This window comes from Nannospalax galili, unplaced genomic scaffold, assembly GCF_000622305.1.
Source record: "Nannospalax galili isolate Female #2095 unplaced genomic scaffold, S.galili_v1.0 scaffold17, whole genome shotgun sequence".
Lineage (NCBI taxonomy): Eukaryota > Metazoa > Chordata > Mammalia > Rodentia > Spalacidae > Nannospalax > Nannospalax galili.
Window position 1 is genome coordinate 7,317,100 of NW_008342276.1, and position 24,074 is coordinate 7,341,173.

Sequence of the window (24,074 nt, forward strand, 5' to 3'; positions counted from 1 at the left end):
AGGAACCAGGATAATGGAAAGGAAACAGGGAGGTAAAGGAAAAGAAAGAACCTGAAAGAGATGAACAGTAGGAAACAGGCCTTAATAAGGGAGATAAGGATAAAAAATTGGTTAGTTTAAGGGAGGAGGGAGGGAAGGTATACAAGGAACCTAGGGGATAAAGGGAAAGAAGGAGCTCAGGAGAGGTAGGACCACAGGAGAAGGGTATTATTATGGGAGAAACGGGGGGGGTAGGGGCATCTTAATTGGGGTAACCATGATGGAGGGGTGAGACAATGTGAGAGATAAATAATGCCTAGAGGTAGTTTTAAAAACCAGAGGGAACCATATTACTCCTACAACCTACTGACAAATTATACATACCAGATCAAGAAATATATGTCTAGGTAAGGTTTATCTGAGAACAACTGGTCTTTGCCCAAGATTTATCTACATGACACACAGTAATTAAAAGTACCAGACTGGTGGAACTAACCTTCTTGGATGTTTAACAGACATACTTTGAGGCCTATAATAATTTGGTCAGAGGGACATAAAGGACAGTTTTTGCTCCTTGCCCTCCTAGGTTGACTAGTTCCAGGGGACTATGAGCATCTCTCAAAATTTCCTGTAATTTTGGAGGGTCACCTGTCCTCTTGATCAAAGAGGCTGAGGAGACCCCATGAGATGGACTTGAACCAGTGTCCAGTCTACAAAGAGGAGGGTCAACACAGAGGAATCATTTCCCCCATGCGTCCAAGAGAACCAATATTTTTTTAAAGAGTTGATACATATGGCTGGTGAGAGGACTCAGTGCATAAAAGCATTGCTCACTAAACCTAAGGATCTGAGTTCAATCCCAGGAATCCACATGGTTGAAGGGGAAGAAAAGAATCAGTTCTTAATTATTTTTTCCTGAAATGTATTTTTAAATTTCTGCCTGCTTTTCAATATAACTGCGAACATCTACAATACATTTTCTTGTGCATAATTTGCTTTACTATCTTTTTCAAACAGGCATATGTTTTTTATGTATCTTCAGATAAATGTCTCTTGATGGACTTGAAGAACTTCACCTGCTTATAGTTCCCAGGCACTGATCAGCAGTGATTTGGGTTCATTTCTGAATCATAAGTCTACAGTGTGGTAATTCCAGCTAAGCCCAAGAGAAATAGATGGCCTCAAGCCCAAAATAATGAAATGCTCATTGTGAACATGAGCTTTGGTGTCTCCTCTCTTGTTTAACTTAAAAAAACTTTATTGAGAATTTCATACATGCATATAAGGTGTTTTGATTAAATCCATGTGTACTCCCTCCCTCCAATACCTTCCATATCTTCCCTCTTATATGGTCTCATACTCTACTAGATTTTCCTATACTGATGACTCCTTCCTCCAGAATGTCAGTTTCTTCATGGTAAAGAATTTCCTTCATTTACCTTTCTGCTGTCATATGCAACATGTGGCTTTTCAAAGTAGGTGTTTGATAAATATTGACTGCTTAATACACACACACACACACAGAGAGAGACAGAGAGACAGAGAGACATACAGAGAGACACAGAGAGAGACAGTTTCACAATGGATAATACTTGATTTATACTCAAGCATCTTTGAATCTTTTCTACCAGTTTAAAGAGCAATGTCCATATACCATAAAACAACCTTGTGCAGGCTCTCCAGCATTTATGCACTGGATCACCTAATCATTTTATTACTTCGACAGTAGCTATCATTAATGACTTTGTACCAGGTGCTGAAGACTTTTCTAGCAAATTACCTCAGTTATTGTATTTCTCACTAACAGCAATTAGGTGAGTTAAATAGTATTGTTTTCCTCATTGCATCAATAATTTTGGATATTTAGAGCATTAAAGAATCACCAGTCTGTAAGTAGTAGTCACAGCATCTGAACCTCCAGATTTCTCAAAGACTGACCCTAGGTTTTCTCATTGGACTATTCTCATACATCCATATTTGGACTACTCTATTTCATACAGAGATCATTTTCATTTGTCTCCTTGAATGTTTACTTTATTATTCCTCTAACGAGAGGAATGAGGGTATCTTTGTGCTTTTCTTTTGTACTACTAAGAAGATTCCCCACAGTTTAGGCCACTATATAATTTCATGTTATCTTAAACCTTCTGGATTATAGCATGCTGGATTACTTAGTATCATGGCTTGTAGGGTGATATATCGTATATGTGTTCTCCTAAAAATCTACTTTGATAGGGCTGTCTCCGAAAATGCATTTTCTTCATTCCTTCCTTTCTATAACATGGCTGTCCAGAACTAAACTAACACTTCATAACTATTACAGATTTAGAGGATACTCGGAGTCTCTTCTTGGGGTTCTTCTTAATTTCATTAATAACATAAGTTAAGAATGGATTCAAGCAGAAGCTTAAAGATAATTTTATTTATGTTTAAAAGAAAAACCCTCAGAGCAGGCAGGCTGTGAATTTCAGCTGCCTGGAGGAGAAGAGTCTATTCTCTGAAACAGAAGGAAGTTTTATGAAACAGGTTTGCATTGCTACTGCTGCATCATTGTGAGCACACTGGACCCTAAATTACATCATCAAATGACAGTTTGGTGGGAGCTTTATACCCCCTTCATGTTGAAACACTGACATGCTAAGTCCTCCTTGGCATTTACATGGCAGGTTCCATGGTGGCAATGGATGGCACAAGAGGGAACTGTAGGCTGCAGTAAACCAGATATTGCATTAAAATTCTTCTATGTGGGGGAACCGAGTTGTGCAGATTCAGGAAAATTCTCTACATTTAAGTTTGAGGTAAGAAGATATAAGGCGGATTAGTATTTTTTGAGAGAGAGGGAGAGATACTCCTTATAGCCCCAGTTGGCCTGGAACTCACTAAGTAGACCAGGCTGGCTTGGATCTCACAGAGATCCACCTTCCTCTACCTCCTGAGTGCAGGGATTAAAGGCAGTGACTGCCACACTCAGCAAGGAGATGGGCAACTTTTAAGTAGGCATTGCAGAGGAGGCATGTATGAGTAATGGGTATAATTTGGTATGGCTGGATGTGAGTGTGGCCTGTAAATTCATATGAGTGGGAGTATAAAAGACACGTCAGTATGGCTTGGAGAGTTGTATTTCCCAACACTCATTCTAACCTGAAAAACAGGCAAGCTGGGGGTTATACAATAAACAGTAAGGGGCTGAAACAAGCTATCTCTCATCTCTCTATAGGAACACATTCCAAATGTTGTTAGCAATGTTGCTTCAAGACAGAAGGAGTTGCTTCTATTCAATAATAACTCCACTTCAGGGACCAAACACACAGAACAGACACATAGGTCTGTTCTCTAACAAGCTAGACAAATGCTTAGTAGAGTTTAATGTGGTTTTTCAAAAATGTCTAAAAGCTTACTAAAAAATAACAAATGAACACGTCAAAAATTAAATAGAAAACAGTTGCAGAGACAAAACTTCACAGATTCTCTTTTAAGAACATGTATGATAAAGAGGATTAGAGTAGAAAAAATAAAACAAAATATTAGTCTGGTATGCTTTTAGCTGTAATACAGTATAGCCCATACCCACAGTCTCTCTTGCCATGCCTAGTGTATACTCAGATCTACCACTGACTTTATGCTACCAAAATAGAAGAGCACACCAGGGCAGAACTAGCCAAAGAAGACTGGAAAGTTGATTTTTATGCTTAGAAACCATCAAGGATTCACATAAATGTGAGTAAGCAGGGAATAAAATGTCCTTTGGCCTTTTTCACTTGGCATCATGTCTTGATTTAATCTATGCCTGTGTGTTATGCAACCTCATGCCCCATGCCTTCAGAGCGGCTTTCTGAAGTTTCTGCATTCTGAAATCATCACTGGTCACATGTGTGCTATATAACTGAGATTAACTAGCAACCAAGTAGGAATGGTACAAATGACTCTTTAAAACAAACATTATTCACAACTTGAGCAAAATAAAGTAGCACTCAAATGATGATTCAACCTTAAAACATACTGAATCTGATTCTCCCTAATAAAGGTGGCCTCGTAGGTAAAACACAATATTGTATAGGACTGAAGAGATGGCTCAGGAGCTAAGAGCACTGGCTACTCTGGCAGAGGACCTGCGCTCCATTTCCAGGACCCACATGGTGGTTAACAACCATGTGTAACTTAGTTCCAGGAAATTCAACTCCCCTTCTGACCTCCATGGGCATTGCATGACATGGATGCACCTACCTATATGTAGTCAATATGCTCATTCACATAAAATAAAAATAATAAATAAAATATTTAAAATATTGTGTATGTATTGGCAATTCTTTTATCCCATCATAAAGGACCATTGTATAAGTCCTACGTTTTTTCAGAAGAAAGAGCCAACCCACTCATACCTCTTTGTATTTTACTTCATTTGGCCCATTTTTGATGTATGTCCCAGTTCCTCATATTCATTTCCTATGGCTATGCAACACTGTTTCTGTTACAGGAGTTCCAATGCCTCTAAAACAGATAAGTCCACTCCAATTTTGTAGGTTTCTTAATTCTATGAACTCCCAAGCTCAATTTTGTGTATCAATTACCTGCCTTTTATGTGTTATGGACGTTTCACATTCTTGGGTGACCTAAGGGATATCTTTCTATAAGACAATAAACACATTAATTAATTAAGTAGTTTGTAAATAAATAATAAATTAATTGATTAATTAGTTGTAAATAAATAACAAAGTTATTTAGCTGCAAGTGACGGCACACACCTTTAATACCAGCACTCTGGGTGCAGGGGCAGGAAGATTCCTGCAAGACTGAGGCCAACCTGGTAAATACTGTAAATTCCAGGCCAGTGGGGATACAGGGAGACTCTGTCTCATTTAGGGGCTGGAGAGATGGCTCAGCAGTTAAGAGCACTGACTCTTCTTACAGAAGACCAGGTTCCACTCAGCACCCACATGGCAGCTATGAACCGTCCTTAACTCCAGTTCCAAAACATAACTCCAGCTCCAGGGGATCCAATGCCCTCTTCTGACCTCTACAGGCATTGCACAACACAGGTGCACCTACCTGCATGTAGACAATACACTCATACACTAAAATAAAAATAATAAATAAAATATTTTAAAAATTGCTATTTAAAAATACAGGAATTAAAATTTTAAAGAGATTTGTGGTATTATATGATTTATTAATAATGCATTTAAACAAGATCTGAGAGCAAGGCTACTCAGAACTTTAAGGTGGCTTGAATAGAAGCTATGTTTTGAAGGATCTGCATGTCTGCAGCACAGTGCAACCAACTTGAAATCTATTGATGATGTGTAGGCATCTCTAAAACCCTGATATACAGAAGTAATGTGGTAAAATTTCCAATATTCATTACAGAAAAAAACTTAAATGCTAAATCAAAATATGAAGTTGGTGAAAATACCTTTATTCTACCAAACAGAGAAACTGATTTACTACTTAGGTGAATTCTTCATCATTCATCCCATTATGTGACTAACTGATGAGATCAAGGGCATGCAGCTTCTTTTATCTTTTTCTAATAATGTTTTCTTTATTCTTCAAAATGTTATACATGAACACAATTAATTTTTATCATCTCTAACCCCTCACTCCCTCTAAGTCTCCCCTGGAATCCCCCAGTGAACTAGTCCTCAGACCCTTGTAGAAACTAAAAAAATTGTTGATTATAATGAAATTATATTATACACCAATTTATGCAGAGTTGAAAAGTGTGGTTCAACCACAAGTATTATCAGAAATAGTTGGGTTACAATTCTACTTCCCCAAGTGTGATTTTGTCTCATAATTTGTTTAAGTTCTGCATTCCTGTCGCTTCTAGCCCATTATGCTTTCCTAAGAGAGAAACTTGCATCCAGTTACCTATGTTTAGGTAGTAAGAGATCTCTGACAGGACAATTACGGTACAGATGTGGAACAGACTTGCTATAAGGCAATTGGGAAGAAGAGTTGATACATTTCTCAAGAGAGTAAAGAGAGCCAAAGTTTGATGCAAGAGTTTGGACGAGAAATTTTGGAAAATGAATACAAATAAGAAAGTTAAAGCACAATGAATATGGATAGGAACTTGAAACAATGTTATTCCATTCCTTTCTATATTGCAATTACACTGTGCCTCCCCCATTGTAATACCATACCATCTTTAACTGTGTGAACTGTGACTGAATGGGAAATTTGATCATACGTAAGTTCAACCTTGAAAATTATAAGATACTGCTACAGTTTCATCTATTCTAAAGATTCTGCGTTTTCTCCTTCACTCAGAAAAAGTGCGTGCCTGTGCCTAGTTCTATGCCAGATGTTAGACTTAATTTCCATCCTTATTTCCTAGAGCTGTTGTGTTGGGGTTATGGATGGTACCTTGAAACTTAGAAGAAAACAGTATTGTGATATCTCCTTTATATGTTATATTGGACAAAAAAAGTATATGTTTCTAGGGAGATAAGTTCATTTGTGTTGAACTTGTAGTGTTAAGGTCACATGAAAATCACTGTAAAATTGTAATACTGAGGAATATAAGTCAATGATTTACATGCTTTGTTTGCCGTAATATAAAGTATGCTAATTGTACTTTCTAAAATATAGTTGTTGAAAACATAAGCTCTGGAATCAAGTTGGCTGGTTTTATATTTTATTTAAATGTATTATTTGTTAGATAAACCATGATATACTAACCATAATATCTGGATCATAAAATGTACTTGGTGCTAGGCATGGTGGTGCATGACTTTAATCCCAGCACTTGGGAGGCAGAGGCAGGCAGATCTCTGTGAGTTCAAGGCCAGCCTGGTCTACATAGTGAGTTCCAGGACAGCGGGGGCTACAAGGAGACCCTGTCTCAAAAAGACAAAAAAAATGTATTTAGTGAATATGAATGTGTCATTACTAAATGGTTAGATGAGGTCATAGACTGTGACATTTTGAAAATCCTCCTTTCAGAAGATCAGAGAGTATGTGTATGAAGAAACAATAACAAAAAGAAAAGACATTTCAAATAAATGCCGTGAGAATATTGTGAAAAAAGAATGTAATAAGCCAGTCATGTCATCTGAAGAGAAGAATTTAGGAGCAATGGAACTAGACACCAGAAGAAAATTGTAGAAAGAGTGCTGCAAGCAGAAACGACTCATGACTGTGGCAAGATTCCTGTTTTGTTTACAGCAAAGTTTCAAAGAACACTAAAGCTTATAAGCTTAACTGATCTAAAAATCAGGAAGAAGACTGATGAAAGAAAAGATTTATTATTCAATTTTAGAAATATAATTGATGAAAATATGAGAAATAAAAATAAATGCTCCACAAACTTTCTGAACTCAAAGTAAGAGTTGATGGTAGGTATAGTCATGTCATGAAATGTTTTGTTTTTAATTTTTTAATAATTTAAAAAATATTTACTTATTTTTATTTTATTTTTATGAGTGTATTCCCTGCATGATTGTAAGAGCATCTGTGTCATGCAATGCCCATGGAGGTCAGAGGAGAGCCTTGGATTCCCTGGAACTGGAGTTACTGAAGGTTGTTAGCCTTCATGTTAGTGCTGAGAACTGAACCCAGGTCCTCTGCAAGAGCAGCCAGTGCTCTTTACTGCTGAGTCATCTCTCCAGTCCTTGCTTTTTAGTTTGATTTTGAGACAAAGCAAAGGCCAGACAAACCTTTGGAGAAGGGATGGAAATGGCTGAAACACAAATATGAAATAATTGATGAACCAGAGTCTGAATGGAGATGGGAAGAAAGTTAATTTAGAATCAAACTGAAGATTAAAGTTTAGGAGGGGCCATATCTCTACAGGTCAAGAATATCAAGAATATGGGTGGAGTAAAAGAGAATAAAAGTCATAGCTATTGGGTGAAGAATCTCAGCACAGAGGAGCTGAATCTATTCATTAACATCTGAGGTATAAGTCAAAAAGAATCATATGTCTATAGTCTTTGTTCCAAAAATCCAACCTAGAAAGGTCTCCCCAGAAATTTCTGAGAACAAACAACTGGGTTGCCATGCAACATTCTGGAAAGGTAACAGTCATAGATACTATTCTAATTTGAATTTTGTTTCTGTGATGAACTACCTAATCAAAGAGCAGCTTAGGAGAGGAAGGAGTTTATTTCAGCTCACAGGTCCAGGGTGTAGCTCATCCTGCCAGGGATTCCAAGGCAAGAATTCAACTAGTCACATCATAGCCACACTCAACTGCTGAGGAATATGAGTGCATCCATCCTCACCAGCTTGTTTACTTGAACTCAGCTTGATTTTTCCACTCATAAAGTTCAGAACAATCTGCCTAGGGAATAGTGCTGCCCACAGTGTACTGGGTCTTCCCACATCAAGCAAGCCAGTGAAGACAGTCTCCCACTGACAGCCATCCAAGTGTGGATTATCTGATATTGGTACTCTCTTCCGAGGTTATGCAAAGTTGACAAAGCTAACCCTCACAGATGCTGAAAATTATGATGAATAAAAGTGAAAGGGGTAGCAGTGCGAGGTAGCCCTTCAAACACAGACGAGCAGTCTAAGTGGCCAGCGCATGGTATACACATATGGGTCAATTAAGTCATGTTTGCCTGTGTCATAACTGACCATGAATTGAGAGCTAATCAATATAAACTCTTTTGGGCTTTGATGTCTGTGATGCTTGACCAAATGCAAGAATGGCATGATGGAAAATATTTAGATTTTAATTTTTATTTCAGCATGAGGAAGCCAAGATTTGCAAATGTCCAACATGAAATCGAGCTGTTCAAATGCTGAGGCTCACTGGACTTCAATCAAATTCTGACAACTTTGTGTAGAACAGTTTTAATCCCATCTGGTCACTCATTGCTTTTCTTGCATTATGCAGTGCTGACAGAGCTGCCACATTTCCCAAGAGCTTTCTTCCCCTCGTTGCAGATGTTTTTCCAATTCTGCAATTTAAAGATTGAATATTTAAGATTATTCATTTGTTTTCTTTTCATAATATGATTAATTCAACTTATGGCCAAGATTTGACTTGATTTCTGAGACAGTGAGTGAAGTTTCTGCCTTTTTCTTTTGTCCATGTAGAATTTCTCAAAGACCCAAAAGCCTTTCCTTCAAATAGATAGTCTCCTGTAGCTTACCAAGGAGACAGCTGAGATGTCTGTTTTTGAAAGCAAGTCTATTTCATTGTTCAGCTTTTAAGGTAATGCATTGTATTATCTTCAGCATACGTATATGTGTGCACTTCTGAATTTTGTGTTTCAGAGTATGTTCCTAGTCAGATTAAAGAATAATTCTAACGTACCAGTGATGAATTCCCTTTCCAGTCTCCTTTGCTTCTTACTTGTATCTAGAGACACTTTATTTCTGGCATATCTGTGGTTCAATCAGGTGGGTCTTTAATCTCTCTACAGAATTCAGTCTGGAATTCTGAATATAAAATGCTAAACCATATTATCATCCATTTGGATTATTCATTTTGGAAAAGCAGAGCTGATAGAATGAGTAAAGGAGGAGAAGGGAGCTAAAGAAATTATAGGAGAACAAATGAAGACCAGATGTTTTATGTCAAGTTTCCACTCTAACAGTAAATGAAGGCACCGGGTAGCTAGAGGAGCTTAAAATCATAGATGCCAACTTAATCCAATATACAAATAGATATTCCTCAGGGAAAAAACCAATACCATCGGAGACAAATAATTATTAAAAGGAGTATGTTTTAATTTTTCTCTATTCCTGTTCCTCCTTCTTCATTTGAAGAAATCCATGGATTGCTGTCTCCTGTTAGGGGTTTCCACTCTAACAGTAAATGAAGGCACCGGGTAGCTAGAGGAGCTTAAAATCATAGATGCCAACTTAATTCAATATACAAATAGATATTCCTCAGGGAAAAAAACCAATACCATTGGAGACAAATAATTATTAAAAGGAATATGTTTTAATTTTTCTCTATTCCCGTTCCTCCTTCTTCATTTGAAGAAATCCATGGATTGCTGTCTCCTGTTAGGGCCCAGGAAGGAGCTATTGAGAATCTCTCTTGTAAGTAGTTACTTCTGTTCTTTGCAGCTTCATTCTAATGACCTAGTTGCCCTCCAATGGTCAAAACTTCTAAACCCAACATTTATTTAGAATTTCAACATATGAATTTGGGAAAGATACATTTGATATCTAGCACCAGAGGATAGGAGAGCAAAAAAAAGAAGAGAAAGAAGACGAGGAGGGAAGACACATATCAGGGACTGCGACGTGCACCAAGATCATCCTTGGAAAACAGACTTGTACTGATCACTGAAAATGATGTCATTTCATTGTATACAGATGCCAGACTGTTCAGAGTTCATCTCACTTAAAGAAAGAGGCAACTTTTGGTGGCTATAGAGATAGCTCAGTAGTTAAGAGCACTGACTACTCTTGCAGAAGACTGGGGTTCAATTCCCAGCACCCACATGGCAACTAACAACCATCCATAACTCCAGTTCCAGGGGATCCAGTGCCTTCTTCTGACCTCCACGGGCATTGCACTACATGACTGCACTGACACACATGCAGGCAATACACTCAAACACATAAAAAATAAAAGTAAAATAAATAAAATATTTGAAAAAAGAGCAATCTTTCTACCAAGAAACATTGTCATGTATGTGTAAGTCTTGTTTTCTAGGGGAAGAGGAATAAGTATTTATTTGGTTTGTGCTATGGGACTGATTTGTACATCTCTATCTGGCACTTAGAAGTAGGACCATCATCAGATCAGAATTTGTATTCAAATTCTCCTGTCTTGACTTTGAAGAATTAGTTTTTGCCTCATAAAATTTCTTCAAGAATTAACTAAAAAGTAAGAGAATCAATAAATATGTCAAGCATTTACTGGACATATCACACATGCTAGAACAATAGTGGTCAAAACAAGTTGTCTGTGCTATTTATGATTCACAGATCCCTGTATTCTGTTTAATTTTCCCCTGAGGCTCTTAAGACAACCCTTCCCCAGTGCTAGAAATCATAGATAAGTGAAATATTGAAGATATTTGTCTTTAATTATCATGATCACTGGATGTTCGAGCCTCAAGCAAATTGGGATAATTGGAAATAATGATTACATCTAAGAACATGATTTTCCTCAAATAAAAAATGAGAAGCGGAGAAGAAAAGAAAATGTGGTTTGTTATGCTCACCACCTGTCTGAGTTGGTACTTACATTCTCCTGAGGAACATCCACCTGATGTTGAACTTCTCAGCCTTCATAAAGAGGAAACAAATAAATTCAATTTCTTACAAATTATCAATTGTAAGCAGTTTCAATTTGTGGCGCAGCCAGGCTGGGGCACATAGTAACTGATGTTTTCAGTGTGTTGTTTTCCTTTAACTGTTTTCTTACTTTACTTCCAACAATTTTATATGTATAGTATTTTCTATTAGTGTTTATTAGGGTGTTCATTTAGGATTGTGATTAAGGTATAGACAACTTTCATGAATTACATAGTATGCCTCTTATTAACATAGACCAAACCACAGAGAGCATCAGTGGTCAAGGACTTGTTTAATATAATTCATGGACCTCTGAAAAATATTTGAGATGGAAGAATTTTGATATCCCTTCCCTATCTTGTAACATGAAATTTTCACCATGTTTTATTTACTTGTTTTTTTTTTCTAATATATTCCTTCTTTCCTTCCTTCGTTTCTTCCTTCCTATCTTCCTTTCTTTAGCCTTTCTTCTTTGCTTCTTTCCTTACTATTTCTTTTTCCTTCTTTCTTTTTTGTATTTGTGTATATCTGTATATTGAAGTCCATGTGTTTGAGTGTGCCACAGCACACTCATGGTATGTAGAGGTCAGACTAAACCTCATACAGGAAGTTCACAATCTCCTTGTCTGACACAGGGTCTCTTCTTAACATAGTGCACAGCATGTTTCATGGTCTGTGAGCTTCTATATTTCCATTCTCTCTCTAAAACAACCTTTTAATGAGACTAATGTGCAGTTTTGCCTTTCAAAATTGTATTTTGAGGGCAATGTCTTTATATAGTACATTCTCCATTAAATCTTATGCAATGCAAGAGAAAACTATGATTTGAATAGATTATTGTTGAGTTGAATTTAAAATATATGTGTTAGGAGGATGGAGAGATGGCTCAGCAGTTAAGAACACTGGTTGTTCTTGCAAAAGACCCAGGTTCGAATCCCAGCACCCACATGGCAGCTAACAACTGTCCATAACTTCAGTTCCAGGGGACCTGATGGCCTCTTCTGTCCTCCGCATGTAGGTAAGTGCATGACACGGGTGCACTTACCTACATGCAGGCAATACAAGCATACACATAAAATAAAATTAATAAATTAAAATGCTTTAAAATATTTTTAAATGTATGCATTTGTACTGAGCCAGGTTTAAAGGGAGAAAGAAATTGTGAAATAGAGTGACCAAGTATTTTGAAATTCACACCAGAAAGTTACTTAGTCAGAACACCCTCCACAGAGGCCATATTCAGGAATAGTTTGATCCTTTTGTAAGACATGTTATTTTTACAGCTGAATAAGCTTGAGAAAAATGTTCTAGTTTGAGAAATCACTTTTTTCACAGACTAATGCCAAGCTAAAATAAATTGTTTGAAAAAAGAAATACTCTAAAGTAAATAACAAATAGAAAATTCTCTTTCTTCATCCTTCTGAGTTTATTATCTTAGCACTGATATGTTTTCCTTCTAGTTTGCAGTCTCTTGATGTTAAGACATACAGGCACAGATCACATGGCTCATTCTCTTTAGATGCCCATTTCACTTATGTCATAGACTTGTGTGAAATTATCACAAGAAAATTTATACAAGCAAATCCTCTTCCTTTTCATCCTTGCCTCCTGTCCTTCATGTTTATTATGCAGCAATAAGTTGACTGACAAGCAATATTAATGGCCACATTGATTTACAAATGGCAATCTTTGGTGCCATGAATGATATGTGGAAACAATAATTGAAACTAAAGACATTCTTGTTTATTAACATGGCACAGATTCTTTATAACACCTCCAAATCTCTATTCTAGCAGACATCCTGGTAAAAAGACTCCACAATAAAATGGCAAACATAGATTCTGTCCTCGGAGAGCCAACCTGCTCATTAGCACATTAAGATTCTGAGAAGTGATATATAAAGGAAACATTTTAAATGCTTTTTTTTGTTCTTTTTGTTTTAAATTTTTTATTATTTTTATTTTATGTGTATGAGTGTATTGCCTGCATGCATGTAAGTTCACCCATGTCATGCCATGCCTGCAGAGGTCAAAAGATGGTGTCAGATCCCTTGCAACTGGAGTTATAGATGGTTGTTAGTCACCATGTGGATGCTGGGAATTGAACCCAGGTCACGTGCAAGAGCAGCCAGTGCTCTTAACTGCTGAGCAAATTTCCCAGCTCTTAAATAATTTTATGACCAGGATTTTTTGCATTATATTATTCTCTTCTTTTCTTTTTAATGGAAACTGGATTAACATTACAGAATATTAAAGATCTGTAGGCCTATGTCAAAATATATCCAGCTTTAAATTACAGTAATAAGTAACGGTAGTGCTGGTTTAAAATAAAATTTTCTTTCTTAATCATGGGAAAACAACATGATCTAGTCAGCTTTGTCAACCTGACACAACCTAGAGTCACCCGAGAACAGAGTCTCAATTAAGGGATTGCCCAGGTGATATTGGATTGTAAGCATATCTGTGGGGGAGTCTCTTAATTGTTTATTGACAAGAGGCTCCAGCCCACTATGGGCATTACCATTCCCTGGCCAGGTGCTCCAGGGCTATATGAAGAATATAGTTACACATAAACATGCTAGCCATCCAGAAAGAGGTGTTCCCCTACAGTTTCTGCTCCATAATCTTACTTGAGTTCTTGCCCTAACTTCCCTCAATGATGGACTGTGACCTGAAAGTGAAAGCCAAATAAACACTTTCCTCCCCTAAACACACTGGTCAAAGCATTTTATTATGGTAACAGAAAGGAAACTAGAATATAAGACTAAAAGGAGACATTATGAAACTCATAAACCACAGTACCATTAGGGACACATGCTGCTATTACCACCTTATATTGTTGTAATGTCATGTTCTACTTTGTGACATTTTGGCAATTAATAATTGTTAATATAGTGTTTTATGGTTCATTTCTGTAGGAACCATATGAACCAGGGATAACAAGACAACAAAAATGAGATGAGTTCACTTGTAATAGGCATTTCCAGAATTACAACTAGACATTAATACTTTAGTCATATGTTTACACTTAGTTCTAAATGTGAAAGGAAATATAAACTTTTTTCTTGTGTGGGTATATCTCCAGCTAAATTAATGTCAGTTTGGATTCTATGGTGGGAAAATATCAGTTTCTTCAACAACTACTATTAACCTAACATGTTGTTTTAAAGTACCCTTGTGCTGGTTAGCCCTATGTGTTCAGCCTTTCTTTGTTCAAGTCTCCTGATAATTTCTAGACTGGAACATATGAACTACTTTGGACAACGGAATGAATAAAGCCACCAGGAGCACAGAATTAAAAAGTACGTGTGTGTTTCCTCTTCTTTTGAACTTCAGACATTTGGTGAGAACAAGCTCACATTTTTAGAATGAGAGAAACATTATGGTATAAGCCTTAATACTCTAGTTGACAGTTCTCCCAGAAGAGCCAATTATCTGACATGTGTCTATGATCCAGCTCAGCTTAGATCAACCCCATCCAGCAGAGATGGATAGACACACTCAGCTAACACACAGTGTTAGAATTCCTAAGTATTTGTTTTGAGCCAGTAGGTTTTAAGGTGGCGTGTTACATGGCACAACTAATTGTAACAAAGTGATATAAAAATTTTATCCACATTGACTTCTTTGTCAAAAAGAGTAGCTGAGGCATCACTAAGTACATTAGTAAAATATACATGTGCTTAGAATATGCTTGAAAAGCAGAACAATAACAAAAGCAAGAACAAGATGAAGACACAGTGTCTGGCTAAAACCTATCCTCTTTCATCTACCTTCTTTGCACATCTTATTTCCACATGCTTGTCACTGCACACTGTCCAGCTAACTGTTTTTCTCCACGTATACACAAATGTTCTATAACCCATGTTCCACTCTACAACACTTATGTGAATTTTACCCAACACTCTAAAGTCCTCAGTAGTTCAATGCAGGAAAAGACTCCTATCAGTCAGGTTCTTCCCCCAATCTGCAGTGTGGCAATGAATATGAGAATGCAACAACGGCCAAGGACAGTGAGTCACATGCACAGGAAATGAAACTTGAGGAAATAAGCATCTTTGAACACCCTCACCTAGAGAAAGTTGAAGGTATTTTTCCCAGGAGTGTTACAGTCTTATGTGAATTATTTCTATAATGTTAGATGGAGAGTTCTTTCAGAACTGATCTAACTCTTCTTCCACTTTTGACCAGTTAATACACAAACTTCTCGGTCCACAGCTATGAAGTTGACTACTGCCAGATCCCCAGCACCAACTAAGAGGCCATGCATGATGCAGATTCTAATCAACACGCTCACTTCTAGAGCTTCTTTGGAACTTTAAGGTCAGAAATTATTCAAACATACAAATTGCTGACTTACTAAAAGATTTGGGGAGGGATATTAAAATTAATTCCCCCAAATCTACTCAGATCAACTTGTTCAATAATTTCATATAGGGTATACAATGATGGTTCCTCTGGAATTATTTCTGTCCACTGTGTTTCAGACCACATTTAGACATATGCAATGCTTTTAACTGCCCATACCCTTAAAAGTACCTCCGTCTGACTTGTTTCAAACTAAAAACATTGTAGGGAGGTGGATACATGTCCATATTCATCCCAGTTTTAGAAGCTAGCACATCTTCAAAATGGGAGCTACTTAAAAACTTTCAGCCAAATAAGTAAATAAGGAAATAAAATAAACCTCTAAATATACCCTGTAGGGAATCTTTTGTTCCAATTGTTGAGTTACTTATACCTGGCTACAGCTGAGCTTATTTAAAGCATGTGCACTAGCAAAATTACTTGGGGTATTAGGGGTCAGGAATTTCAGCCAAACATTCTTCAACATGCGAATACACCAAGTTGACAGAATATGATAGGTGAGAAAAGATTATAAATGCAAAAAGCAGCCCCATAATTTATGGATTATACACCACCATTTTCCATATTTTTGTATAAAATAGGAAAACAATGGTTGCTTTAAAGTATTCAAAGATATTTATTGAAATTAACTGGGTAAACATTAAAAAATGTATATATATATCCTACAAAATGACTAAAATTTGGTGTGGTTTCTTAAAAAGGAAAAGGAAAAATAAAAGAGTAAAAGTGGAGGAGAGTAGAGGGGAGAAGAGAAGAGCAGGGAGGAAAATACACCCAAATACACCCAATTAAACAAATATTATGTCACTAGGGAGCTTTGTTATTCCACACATGCACACACATAAATACTTATGCTTAGTATCTTTAATTCAGAACGCTTATTGTGTTAGTGGTGAATAAAATGAATTTGTCTTCATAGTTATAGTTTTCACCTGTTCACTCAATTATAATTAATAGTTTCATTTTATTTATAAAATAGAGGCATCATGAGAACGTAAATTGTGATGTCCTCAAAGAGACTGTTGCCTGGTTTTTTTTTTTCTTATAAATTTAATTCTCTAACAAATTAGCCCATAGACACTTAGTTTGAAAATCTGATTTTTTTTAAGTTTTCTGCATATTTCAGACCCTGAGAAGGAGATGTCAGAGTTAAAATCCTGCATTTTACAATTAAAAAATCTTTATCTCAGAAAAGAACAATTGAGTCTTTGACTGCTCTCTTTCACAATATGTGTGTGTATGTACATGTGTGCGTATGTATGTTTCACTCAGACACCACTGGCAATGTAATATTCACTTTCCCTGTAGGTTTTCAACTAACTGAAACATAGCCAGATGAATAATCTGGCATCATGTTCCTGTGGTTGTTGCTGAGTCCTGCCCACCAAGTCATTTAATCCCCCTTCATTCCGACCCAAGCTCTCTATGCATGGCTATTCCTTAGCTCGATTTCCCATTTAATCACCTGAAAAGTCTTAGTCTAGAACATCTTCACTTATCAATACTGCATTAATATGAATGTCTCTGGTAAACAGTGGCAGGATGAAAGGATTTGTGAACTGTGCCTGTTTTCTGAGGTGGTAGTTACCCCTCCTGCTGGGCAGAATATTTTTGGTGTTGCCTCTGAAGTTGATTTCTGGTAGGAGAGTAAAGAATGCCACAGACAATGCTGTCTCTCCCAATTCATGAACTCAATCCTTGTCAAGTACCTGAACCTTATGTTATTTCAAGGTACTTTCAGTTGTAAGATTTTTTACCATGACTTAGCAGGATTATGACAAGCAGCATCATTTTCATCTTAAAGGTACAGGGTCCCTATGAACCTCCCATTTCAATACTTTCATTCCTCCCAAGATCACTAGTTTAGAATGATATACTTTCATGGCGTAGTTAAATTTTTAATTAAAAGTTATACACCGGAATTTTAGGGGCATCTAAATGGAGATGCCTCACGTACATGATGGGGGCTCAGGACTAATGTCAACTTGGGTGTCATCAGTAAAAATGGAAGGATCATTGAATAAATGTACATATTTCTTCCTTGTCAAGAAGAATACTAAAATCCATGCTGTTTATTTCATCATCTTCTTACTGTAGGCCCTAACTTGGGATCTTATATATCAAGTTTCCTTAGCCAGAGTGATTTTTTTTTCTTTTTATTGAAATAATAAAAGTGTTGGGGTTGGAGAGATAGCTCAGTGGTTAAAAGCACTGGCTGCTCTTGCAGAGGAACCAGGTTCAATTCCCAGCACCTACATGGCAGCTAACGACCATCTGTAACTCCAATTCCATGTCATCCAACACCCTCTTCTGACCTCCATGGCACTGCATGACACAGATGCACTTACATACACGCAGGCAATACACTCATAAATACAAATTAAAAAATAATAATAAAACTGATCTAAATCACTGAAAATCCTGACACACATAATCCGGATTTATGATAACCAAGACACTATTTAATCATTTTATTTTTATATAATTTAATCTACAAAAAACATAATATTACTTATTTTATATTAATTCACATTTATAACAGACCCATTTATTTCCAAATCCAAGGACAGAGCCAAATTACATGTTAAGTCTCCTGAAAATGCTAGGAGATTAATTCTATAATTAATCATACTATATGACTAGCACTACCTTAGATACTGGGCAACAAAGCCCACATTTAAATAGTTTACATTATCACACCACATATTCAACATAATGTTTTGTGCTATTAAATGCATTCGTAGACATATACATCAGCGTGCACTCAAGCTAAGTGCATTGCCAGACCTCCCATATAGAGAACAAGACAGAAAAAAGTACCACTCACTGGTTTCTTTAGGTCTTTAGATGGTCCTCCAGTAAAATCCCAGCCCAGAGTTTTGTGAAAACATAATATTTTAACAGTGAACAAGAATCATAACACCTTGTTGTTCCTTTTAAGTCCTGTCTGGTGTTTGAACACCAGACAGGAGTATCATTTCTGATTTCCTGTGTCACATTTTAAGGTACTGATATTTGAAAGGTCTTTCCAAATTTTGTATTCCCATATTAATTCTTGGAATTAATTAATTAAATGGACTCTGCTTTTCTTTATAAATCTCCCTGTCCAGTCTCACTTGAAGTGCCGTCTTGTCCTTCCTTCAAGTAGTCCGGGTTATTCCTTAAGTGACTGTTTATTGGAAATTGTCCAAATGTGTCTTGACTCTTCACCTTTTCTATGAATGATCTCTCTGTACTTTTTTCCTTTGGATTGCTCTTCTCACAAAGGCTGGAAATCTTGTGTGATTGCTGACCTTTTTGACTCCTTGATGTGTTTCCCTGATTTCTGTGGTGTTCTTTGAACTATGTGCTCTTAGGTTCATTTTAAATCTTTCTCTGCTTTGCTTCTTACCACAAACGACTAATCCCTGATAACTCATTTTTCTGCCTCTCAGATAGTTGCAAATATTGTATTATTGGGAACTCTAGGCAATGGGCTGAGCTGGGGCCCATAGGAAGGAACTATCTGTTATCTTCCCCACCCTGGCCAGCACTTCCAGCACAGCTATGCCTGCTTCCAGAGCCCTACTTTTACAGGCTTTGCTGGCTCTTGTCCTCTCATCTGCATATTCTTAAACTGTCCAATTTTAGGTGTGATGCTGCAGCTTCTGCTGATATAAGTTAAAGTGTTGTTTCACTGTCCTTTAGCTTTTCAGTAATGCACTTATTTTCCATGTTAAGTGTTCTGTCTACCCCTGACTACATTTGAGTCCTCCAGCTGAATTTGGATTGAATATGCACATGATAATGATGGCTTCAAAATAATACTTAACCTGTGTTGTAGCCTTGATTTGTGTCTTTTTGTTTGCATCATCCCAATTTTTATTCCATATAGCAATCTATTTTGGATTATATTTTAAACTTTTCCTGTGTTCCTCAATTTATTTGAACTTATTTTCTTTTTTTATTTTTAATATTTTATTGAGTTTTTGTATATTTTATAAAACAATTCTTAATCAAATTAAGAGCCCCCTCCCCCATCCATACTCTCCCCACTGGGCCTCATATATTCTGCCATACATGTTAAGTCTCATCCTGTCAAGCATTTTACCCAGATGTGTTCTTCAGTGCAAGTTTATCCACTGGAGTCTATTCAGCTTATGTAGAGATCTTAAGGAAGGTCTACTCTCCCTCATCCAGCCACAGGCAGTCTCCAACAGTTCTCAGGCTAGAGTCTGCCTGCCATCTATATCCCTTGAACCACTCTGGGCCCTTGTTTCATTGAGTTGGCATGGGTCTTGTGCTCAATGCCACCATGGCCACAAGTTCGCATGAGTAAACTTCCTGTGACCTGAAAGTCTCTGCTTCCCTATGTCCATGAACCAACCTGGGCTCTTACAATCTTCTCCCCCATCCCCCTCTTCTGCAATGGTTCCTGAGATGTGGGTGGGTAAGGTTTAATATAGGAGTCCTGTCCAAAAACACACACCCTTATTCTCCAAACTGAGCCAGTTGTGGTCCTCTGTGTGTATCACACAAGAAAGCTTCCCTGTTGAGAGTTGTGGGATACACTAATATTCTCTCCATCCCCTGTTCTACTCTGTTACATGAGCCTTAATTATAGAGGATCTACTGTAGATATGTCACCTAGAAGTGGGCATCTCTCAGACATATAGCCTCTGTGTGTGACCAGTTGCAGAACTTTGCAGTAGCCTCCATCTGTGGCAAAAAGAAGCTTCTGTGATGAATGTTCTACTGCATACTTGTTTGTAAATATAAGGATTGGTATTTAGGATATGGTAAGAAATTTTATTTGTCAAGAGATATGACAGAGATATGTTTCCTCTAGGATCTATGACCTCTCGAGCCATGTATATTTGGCCATAATTACAATGTTATCCATGAGTTCACTCCCATTGAGAGATCTTTAAGTACAATTAGATAGCTGTTGATTACATCTCAGATAATCATGTCACTACTGCCTCAACAGAGGTAGTTTACTGTGCCAGTCATTACGTTCATTCGGCTTTAGGTCTAGGTTGGACTATTGATTAATTTTCTCCCTTAGTAGCTTGCATAGTAGCCTCTAAAAGTATTAGAGGCAGTCTTCAGGGACAAGGCTTCCAGGTCAGTTCCTGCTCCATTGTTCCAAGTCCTGTGTCTGAATTATGACCTGTCTTCAGCAGTCAGTTCTTAACTTCAAGTTTTGAGAGATAACCCCTGGCTATAGCCTCTGTTATTTTGAGAGTCTCTTGGACTAGTCTGACCAACCACTCAAATGGAGGTCTCTCCTGTCTGGCACTGTACTTCTTGCCAAACAGCCTCCAAGTGTACACATGCATAATGTGTAGACACCATATATATATATATATGAATTCCGAAGCCAACACATTTCCTTCTGTCTTCCCATACTACCCATGATCCATTCATCTCTCCTTTCTCTCCCTGCCCAACATCCCTCCTCCTTTCCAGTCCAAGCTTCCCCATTGTCTCTACCCAACCCCCATCATACCTACCTCCCCCATAGTCCCTCTCCTGAGTTTCCTCTCCAATCCCCAAGGTCTCCTGCATGTTCGTCCCTCCCCATTCCCAGCCCAATACTCCCAATTTCTTCACCTCCCCCCTGGTAACATCTGTTCCCTAATATCCCCCCTCTTTTGAGCTTTTTCTTTCCCTTTAACTCCATGTTTCCTTTCCATTTTAACTATTTTTTATTTCCTGTTGTTACCATATCAGTTCCTTTTTAATACTGAAATTACTATTTTTGCTCTAACATCTAATACATAAATTATGTTGCCTTTCTTAATATAAAGTTAAACTTTAGCTTTGTACATGTTTTCCCACAAGTTATTTCAATTTTTTTCTAGATATCAAACATACTTAATGGAGAAAATATGATTCTTTCTTTGCTTTCACAGAATTTTCTTCACAATTATCAGCTATAGCTCTCCAGATTTCAGAAACAGCTTTTAAATGTCTACTAAAGGTTGGGCTTTACTGCAATAGAGACATTTCCAGGCACTGACTTGAGTCATCACATCAATACTTAGTCATGCATATGGACACACAGAGAAGCAACAAAAATGAAAAAAAAATTACTTTTTTTCTTTTGTATGAGATATTGTCTAGGATTCACATGTTTAAACATTTCAGGTATATTTATATATAAGAGATGTAAAATATCCTACTTCTTGGAATTTTGCTTTTTTCTTTTTCTTAAGATTCATTTATTTTTTAACTTATGTATATTGGTGTTTTGCCTGACTGTATGTATGTAAACCTGTGAATGCTTGGTGCCTGGGGAGGCCAGAAAAGAATACCAGATCCCAAAGAACTATAGTTCCACATGGGTGCTGGGAATTGAACCCAGGCCCTCTAGAAGAGCAACAAGCTCACTTAAGCACTGAGCCATCTCTTCAGACCCAGAATTTTTATTCTTTTTTCTAGTAAATAACAAACATTTTGAATGCCTTGTGTTTAAATCATACTTCAGTATCTGACAGCCTTCTTAGTAATAAATTTTTCACATACTAAATGCCAAATAGTTGGTCATTGAGCAAGTCATAAAATACTTAAATATAGAAACTGAAATGTGTAAAAATTAGAAATAATTTCTTGCTACTTTCGAATATTGATGGATAAATTCTTTCCTTCTATTCTCAGCAGAGAATGCTATTTAGGCTCTAAACATCATATATACTTCCATAACATTCTGCTTGAAAAAATGTCCAAATTCCACAGGATCAAGATGGAAATAACATTTAACATAAAGCCTGACACGTGGTGAGGAGATTAACAGATGGACGCTGGTTAAAAGGGACTTTCCAAGCCCTGAATCTAATTCTCTTTTATTTTTATAGCCTGCCTTTATTCTTTTATCCCATAGGATTCTTGATGTAAACTATTTTCTTGCTATGCTTTACAAAATTGAAAGAAGAGAATAATTTTAGAAGGGTATATTGATATGGTTCAATTCTTCAGTGTCTACATATGAGTGATGGTTTCTCATCTTTTTCCTACTTTTAAATGAAACATACTATTTTATTCCTTAGAAAGTGTGCTGAGAATCATCCCTATTATTTTATCTTCTTGGCAATTCAAAACACATGATCAAATTATTTTCTGAGTAGAGAATTTTTTACCTGTATATAATGTATTTTCATCAAATCCATTGATCAAATTTCTATTCTTGGAACATAGGTGAGTCACTAGAACAATGAACAGTCACCTTATCTTTTATAGGTAGTTAGCTGTGGGCATTTGAAGATAGAAATGCCACCATATTCATCTTTTAGAACTTTAAATCCTCATGAGCACACTGGCATCCGGTTCTCAAAATATATCATTGCTATAAGAAATAGAGCCAGTATTTTAAAAATGAGAAGTGAGTGGATAGCTTAATAAAAGACTATGTATAAAATTGTGCTGAAAAGTAGGGGAAAGAAGCAGCCAGCAATACTTCCAGGAAGCAGTTGAGAACCACCCTTTGGCACTCTCCAGTAAATCCTCTCAACATTAGTCTCAAAGCTCATGAAATAAGATTTAGAGCCAAGCCATCAGCTTAAGCCAAGAACTTTACTCCCCAGGCCATTGATTGCCTCACTAACATTTTGCACTTAGCTGAATTTGTGAAACCGTATTATTATCAGATGCCAGAAAGAAACTTTCTGTACAATTATTTTGATTATTAATAAAACATTACAATATCAAGGTGTGGGTTAGTACTATTAATGCATGTATGTGTGGCGCTAATTGAAATAAGTGGGTTATAAAAAAAAAAAGACTTGAATTTGAGAGGGGGACCTGGTGCTGGGGTCTGAGAGGAGTTGAAAGGGAGGACTAGGGAGTGGATAAAAACAAAGTACATTGTATACATTTATGAAACTCTCAAAGAATAAAAATAATTTTGAAAACCCTGCAATTTTAACCAATTAAGTTGACTGTAGCAATTATTAGATGTTCCAAGTTATAACCCTAATTATGTCAGTCTTATTTGCCTATTCTGGGCTATTATTATGTCAGAACAAATTAAATGTTCATAATAGATTTTTTTTTTTTTTTACAGTTTGGCCTGATTCTACCTAAACACCTGACTTCCATAAGCCTGTAGGAGTTTCTCCTGTTCTTACTGTCCACTCACTTCATAGACCCAATTGTCCTTCTATTTCTGTAATTATGCTTCAATTTCCTGTCTGCTTATTCTGCTTCATCAGACCAGAACACATTGAGACTTTGTTCTATAGGCCTTTGGCTCTGCTCCACCATTAGATGTTGCCTCCCAGTGGTTTGATGTCCAACTCTAGAATACATTAGACCTATATTTAATGTCATGTCTACTCTTGGCCCTGAGCCCTCCACCACCATTCAGGGGAGGACCAGGGTTCTGTTCTTCCTTAGGACATTTCCAAACCAGCATATCAATCTCTTCCATTGTTCTATAAACAGTGATCTGGCTTCTGTTCCCCAAATCCTTCCCATCTGCAATCTCTCTCATATCTTATTTCAATTTTCTGAACCTTCTCCATTGTTCAAAACTTACTC